We start from the raw sequence: 6,634 nt of genomic DNA on the forward strand, positions 1-6,634 counted from the left end.
CACACGAAGTACAAGTAATATACAGAACAAAATATGTAGAATTTATGTTTTTTCCTACCACAGAGATTCAAAGACTCCGTAAAAATTCAAACTTTTCCACAGCACTATTATCCACTAAGTGCTATTATCTCTGAGACAGGTTCATTCCATTCAGCATCCATTCAGAAATAAAAGGCTGCTAACTTTGCAGTGTAGCATTTTACTTCCCTTCCAAGCTCCTAAATAAAAAGTGAAAGTCGTGACATGAAGTCACATGCGTATTTTACTAGATCCTCTCTGTGACCTTGAATGCTGCTAAGAACATTTACACACAACTTCCTTTAAAAGCACAACACAGCAGCACCACTGAGCTTCAGGCTGAAATTCAAGACAATCCAGGTAAGTGATAAATGGAATAACGTCAGAAAAATAGGAAACCCTTMTGATGGTGACTTCTGGGCTAAGAAAGAGAGTACTCAGCCATGTTGGGCTTGGTGGCAGAGTCTAGTGATCAAAGATTTCCAGCATTTCCTTCCCATTGCTAATACCACATCAACAACACTTCCAAAGGACTGGGAGACTTGGACAAATTCACTGAAGGCGCATTAACCACCTCAGCACATAAACACAGCCAAGTGYACTAGTGTTTAAGGCACCTTCCTATTAAAGCTGCACCCTGTTCTGTTAACTTTTACAATCTCACAGGTRTGTAACAGCCAGCAAATCACTGAAATGGACATTATTGCCCTTGGGCTGCCATTTCACGGCCATGCAAAACACAAGTAAAACCAATTAAAATGTGTTGCTCCATTTAGAGCCTAAACTACTCAAAGCTCACACCCGAGGTTAATGCCCAGGAATGTAAGTCCATAAGGCCCCCTGAAACTGCCTTTCACTTRGTTTCCCACTACCACACATTACCAAAATGTTTCAGCCAATTGCTGAAACGGCATGAGCCCTGAAACAGTTTGATTTTAAAATAAATTCAGACAACCAGGGAACATGGAGCCGTTCAAAATCAAATTCAAAATCAATTTAGTGAGTCACGACATTTCCAAACAGTCAAAAACAAATAATGGTGATTCAATCACTCCATCATTGTACTCATTTGAGGCCCATTCTTCAAGCAGTTTTAATACAAAGTGAGCATAAAGTGGGTGACAAATTCAAACAGACCCTTTTATCAGAAAGGGCAAATGCTGGTTTAATCCAAACACACATAAATCAGGTCAGTTGTTGTTTGCAGAGCATACAGAGCTGAAATGTTCAGATACTCCCAAGTACTGTTGGGTGGCTCAGCTCCTCCATAACTGGACCCCTGCTCCAAAAACACAACTACCAGACAAAGTTTGTTTTCTCAGGCATTTTGCTGACGCAAGTCCAAGATCAAAACATTTCTGGTTCAGAGGACAGATGTATCGGTCTCCAAAATATGCAACTAAAATCCAGCCATGCCATCCCCCTGGGATGCCTGGGACACTCTTACCAATACACATCGATTTATTACTGCTTGGTAGCACAGGCTCTTTTGGAAGAATAAAATATTCTGGTTGCCTGAATGGGTCGAGAAGGAATTCTGGAAATTCTCTTTTACCAAAATAGGACAAAGTTTATTCTCTCCTGAAACTGCTTTTTAAAAGTAATATTAAAATAAATTAAGTAAGAGCAGACACTCGGATGTTAAGTGCATTCCCCAGCCCCATTCCCTCTGTAACCAGCACCTGAGTCTTCTGGCCTGAGAACTGAGACACAGGGAGATTCTGATCATTGAATTTCTAATYATAAACTCATTAAAATAATAGTTTTACAGTTACCTCAAGCCCAGCCATTCCTCAGGAAATAATCAAATGGACCTGTAGGATGGTAACACAGAGTGTTTCTCAAYACAGGAGAGAGGACACCCAAACCCAGTGCTTTGGGACTCCCTCAGCACAGCCTGGCTGGGACCTCATGGCCAATTCATCCCTCCCAAAACCAACCAGGAGCTCTCAAAGCCCAAAAGCCCAACCCTGGCCTGGGGCCACTGCACAGCCAAGGGAAGAGTCACAGCTCCCAAGGCGAGGGATGACTCACTATTGACGGGGCTGATGACAACATTCAAGACCACAAAATCAGCTCCTCAGCCCCCTGGAGAAMACTGGATTAAAAACCAGGGAGACGCATTGTGCATCGCCAGGCACGTGTTCTTCCCGATGCCACACACATTCCCGCTGCTGTTTGGCAACAGAAATGGCCCAGATTTATGTTCAGTGGAAGGAATAAAATTACAACTGGAGACCTCGGAACCAGAAGTCCAGTTCTYCCTCCTCCTCCCTTTCCCCACCAAGCGCCAGCAATGTCTCAACACCCCAACTGCCTTTCCAAGGAAGTAGCTCCTTTCATGGCCAAATTACCRTGGCAAGAAAATCTCCATTTAGGTTCATCTCCAACAGAAAAACATTCAGGCAGCAAACGTTTCCTTCCCATAACCTGAAAACAGCCAAATATAATCAGATTTCTTTCCTGCCATCAAAGAAACCCTGTCCTGAGACAACCCATAACAATTATAAAAACATTTCCCCATAAAGCAAATGTGCTCCCAAGTACTGACAGAAATATTTAGTGCACCCCACAAAGTTGGCAGTGTCTGAACACATTTCAACCCCAAGAASGCTGGCGAACACAACAAATGCTTTCATTCGTAATGATTTATTTTATTCCTGCCTTCACTGTATCAGGATGCATGTCTCTTACTCATCCTGCCAATATTGCCTTCCTGCAGAATTTAAATAAAATAACCTCCACTGTAGCTGTTGTCAAGCCATGTCATGACCACTGAGGCTTCATAAATAACACTTGATATAAATAGATTTTCCAGCAACATATAAACCATCAGTTCCAATGCAAGTAGAAGGGTTGAGTGCAGTCATCTGCCTTTTCTTCTATAAGGATAAACACATAAGTGAGTGTTTGGGACTGAAATAAATCTACTGAAGAAATGGCCCTACAGAAATTTCTGGGGCTTGAGGTTTCTTACATGCTTCACACAAAGACATTMACAGGAGCAGCCACAGAAGAACAAGATCTTCGCAGTAAGAAATTCCTCCCTGTGAGGGTGGTGAGGCCCTGGCASAGGGTGCCCAGAGAAACTGTGTCTGCTCCATCCCTGGAAGTGTCCAAGGTCACACTGGACGGGACTTGGAGCAACTTGGGACAGTGGAAGGTGTCCCTGCCCACGGCAGAGAGTAGGACTAGGTGGGCTTCAGGTCCCTTCCAACCCAAATCATTCCAGGATTCTATCACCTTCCAAATGCCATCTTGCACAGAACRTCAGTTTGTGGTGGAGAACAGCTCCCAGGGTGTGCCAACTGCCTTCCCCTGCACTCCAGATCAGGAAAGGTACCATTGCTGGAGTACAGACTACTCATTACAGCAGTTCAGCAGCCACTTCTGGAGGAATCCATACTGACAATGCCTTAAGTTTCACCCATTTAGCTTTCAATGGTTTCCAATYAACTTACAAAACACAGCCAGTCACAGTGCCAGAGGACAGTCCATCATACTGAGGATGCGGGCAGATTTGGCTACACCAGGAAGAAATAAAACCTCAAAAGTACTGACAGAATTAAAGACAAAAAATTCYACCTAGTTTAATTTTAAAAATGTTTGAAATAGGAATTGCATAAAAATGCAGCATCTTTTACAGATTCTTCTAAGTGAATGTGGGGAAAAAGTTTTCTGTYAGGAAAAAAACARTCMTCAAACACAGCCATTATCTCAAGCTTCCTSTGAAGAAGACTCCAATATTAGCCAAGACATGATTTCTATTTCTCCACTGKAATTCAACTCCCTGTGAGACTGGACTTCACGGAACAGAAATTCTCATATTAGCAAGCTTTAAAAAGCCATCCACAAACACATCATCCACTACGGACTTAGGAAGGACTACTGGACTAGCACAGCTCACAGAGGACAAAGAGCACAAAAATTCCCAGAACGGATGTGGCTTCTATAGAAACACAAGGCTTTTGTGGACTAACCCCTGACTGAGACCCCTTCAGGGATCCCAGCAGGCAGAGGACAAAGCCCGGCTGGGAGGGGATGAGGGATGGCACCTGCTTGAATTGCTGGTGTCACCAAAGGAAACACGCGTCAACCTGCAGTCCAATCTTCCCACTGTTTGAAAAGCTTTTCCTTTCCTATTTGTTTCCATGCTGAAAACGCAGAAGAAGCAACAGGATCGTGCCCTGAGAGCCTGATTTCCATCCTGCTCCTTCCATCTCCTGTGAGCTGCGTGCATCGTGCACTGAAAGGGCTCAGCAAAGCTAAGCTTGGCTCAGGGCAGCGCTCACAGCCCAGTGACACACGCTCACAGCCCAGTGACACACGGGATGGATCGTAAACCATTCACATTCGGCCTGTTAAGGCACAGTAGGAGCACAACCCAACCTTGAAAACCCTACCGTTAGCGCCTTATCCCCAGGGCTCTGACAAGACATTTCCAAGTCCTCTTCRCATCTTTACTAAGTCAAAGACTTGTCTAAATCCAYGATAAAAAGCTTAGGGCTTGTTTARCCTCCTTGCTAGCCCAAGGTTGAATATATTTCAGTGCAYCTCCATGTTAACATTGCTCTAATTTCAAGCTATCTGGATCATGTCTGGGAGCTAGAAGGGTGCAAGAGCTCATCAACTACTAATCCAATTGTTCTACATATCTCAAGGATTATTTTCCAGTTTGCAAACCTCTGCTACTTGTTGCAATAATAATCCTTTATCTACACTGARATCACCTGGCAGATCAGTTAAGCCTGGCTCTGGCACTGCACAGACCATCAGCAGCTCATCGCTCCAGCAGTTTTCTGCTTCTTCATTTTACAGCCTGCATCAAACTCCACCTGCCAATAAAAACACTACCCAAAAGAGCTTTTTTTTTAAGCTTAAACTGGGTGATTTAAAGCTTGCTCTAGCCTGGCAACACCACACTGCAGTGAAGACACACAGATACACTAAGTTCCTTGTRAAAACAGAGCATTTGGTGTTTATTGAAAAAAAAAAGGTCATCAGCAACAGGAAGCCTATCATTTAGCTGGTACTCAACTCACACCAAGAGTCAGCTACATCAGAGAAATGACAATGTGGAAAAAATTAACCAACCAGGTCTTTACCTTGTCTTAAAACACCGCTGGGGACTTCCCTTCCCTGCCAGAATCTTCCACCGGCTCTGCTGCTGCCACTGGTATCAGCCCGGCCCTCACTCACCTGGTAAGGGGAGCCCCAAAGTGCCTCAAGGGTTGCTCTTCCCAGTGTACAAAATGATAACGACGGCTCCAAAATGAAGGGATGGGAATAAAACGGTAAAGCCTCTGTCTCGTTCGCAGCATTTGGGGAAAAAGGCAAAAGGCACTAATAACAGGAATGTATGATAACGATTGTTAGTCTTTATTCTAGCGAACAAACCTAATGGGAGGCTTGCGACAATCTTTGTTCGGGCATTTTTCTGCACTACTTACATCACTTCTTTATACCCAAAATGTACCTTAAAACAAAAGAAAACCACACAGGATATCGAGCGGGGCTGGCAAGTTAAAAACAGAAAATTGAAATATTTACTGCCTCGACGTGCACTGACAAAGAAAAAAAAAGCAACCAAATACATAATTTTAAAAGGGGGGAGGGAAACCTTTAAAGCGCATCACGAGAACGGGATCAGGGAAGAGCGAGGCTACCCCTTCAGGATCAGAAGAGAATTAACCTGCATTTCTCCATCCCATCTGCAAGCTTACGGCTCTGCCACCCATTTTGTTTCAGATTAAAGGAAAACAAAATAAAGAAAAATAATGACCTCAGCGGCACAGAGAGAAGACCCACCCCGGGGATGGATGCCCGGCTGGTGCTGCTCGCCGGGCAGGTGACCCCGCCGCAGGTGCCACCCCGGGCATGGCCCCGCGCCCCTTCCCCATCCCTGGAGACGATGCCGAGCCGGGAAGACGCCGGCACGGAGCTCAAAGAAGGGTTTATTTAACCCACAAATGCAAGATAAAAGGGAAGGGAAGAGAGGAGCGGACGGGGCGGGTGCCGCACGGCCAAGGTGAACCGCGGCCGGGTGACATGGTGGAGGCTGAGGGGAGCCGCGACCCTCCCGCCCGCGGCAGCAAGAGGMGAGCCGCGGCTGTGCGGGGATGGGGGGCCGGCATGGAGGTGACAGCGGGCAGGAGGCTGAGGAGCGAGCGCCTAGTGGAAAGCACTACAGGGAGGGCGCGGCGAAGAGAACGCTGAGGGGAGAGCTCGGCGGGGAAGCGCCGCGGGGCCGCTCCCTCAGGGCGAGCAGCGGCGGGGGAGGAGGACGGGCTCACCTGCCATGGCGGGCCGAAGGCGGCAATGGCGCTGGGGGCTGCGGCTCCGCTCCCCTCGCTCTCCACGGCCAGTGCGGCGGGGCCGGACGGCCCCGGCAGGCAGAGCACGGGGCGGGACGGGCCCCGCTCCGCCCCCCACAAGATGGCGCGGCCCCACAGCTGCTCCCTCAGGGCTCGGCCGCCATGGCAGCGCCGGCGCTCGGCGGAAGAAACAGTTTCGTGTTCCCTGAGTGAGAAACCTCCAGTTACAGGGACATATTAACGGTTTATCCCGGAAAGACACAAATGGCAGAGTCACGGGATGAGTCAGGTTGAAGAGACTG

At 47.0% G+C, this 6,634-nt stretch overlaps 1 protein-coding gene across 1 annotated transcript in view; it reads right to left on the bottom strand.

Annotated features, from left to right (window-relative positions):
- The window catches only part of SLC23A2 (solute carrier family 23 member 2), a 54,705-nt gene extending 48,275 nt beyond the window's left edge, over window positions 1-6,430 (bottom strand). Inside the window, exon 1 of the mRNA XM_057384058.1 lies at window positions 6,312-6,430. The gene's annotated coding sequence lies outside the window, so the exon portion shown is untranslated. The remainder of the gene's footprint in view (window positions 1-6,311) is intronic.
- Between the last annotated feature and the right edge of the window lie 204 nt (window positions 6,431-6,634).

This window comes from Malurus melanocephalus, unplaced genomic scaffold, assembly GCF_030028575.1.
Source record: "Malurus melanocephalus ecotype Western Australia unplaced genomic scaffold, MMel_1.1 scaffold_681, whole genome shotgun sequence".
In the NCBI taxonomy this organism is placed as follows: Eukaryota; Metazoa; Chordata; class Aves; order Passeriformes; family Maluridae; genus Malurus; species Malurus melanocephalus.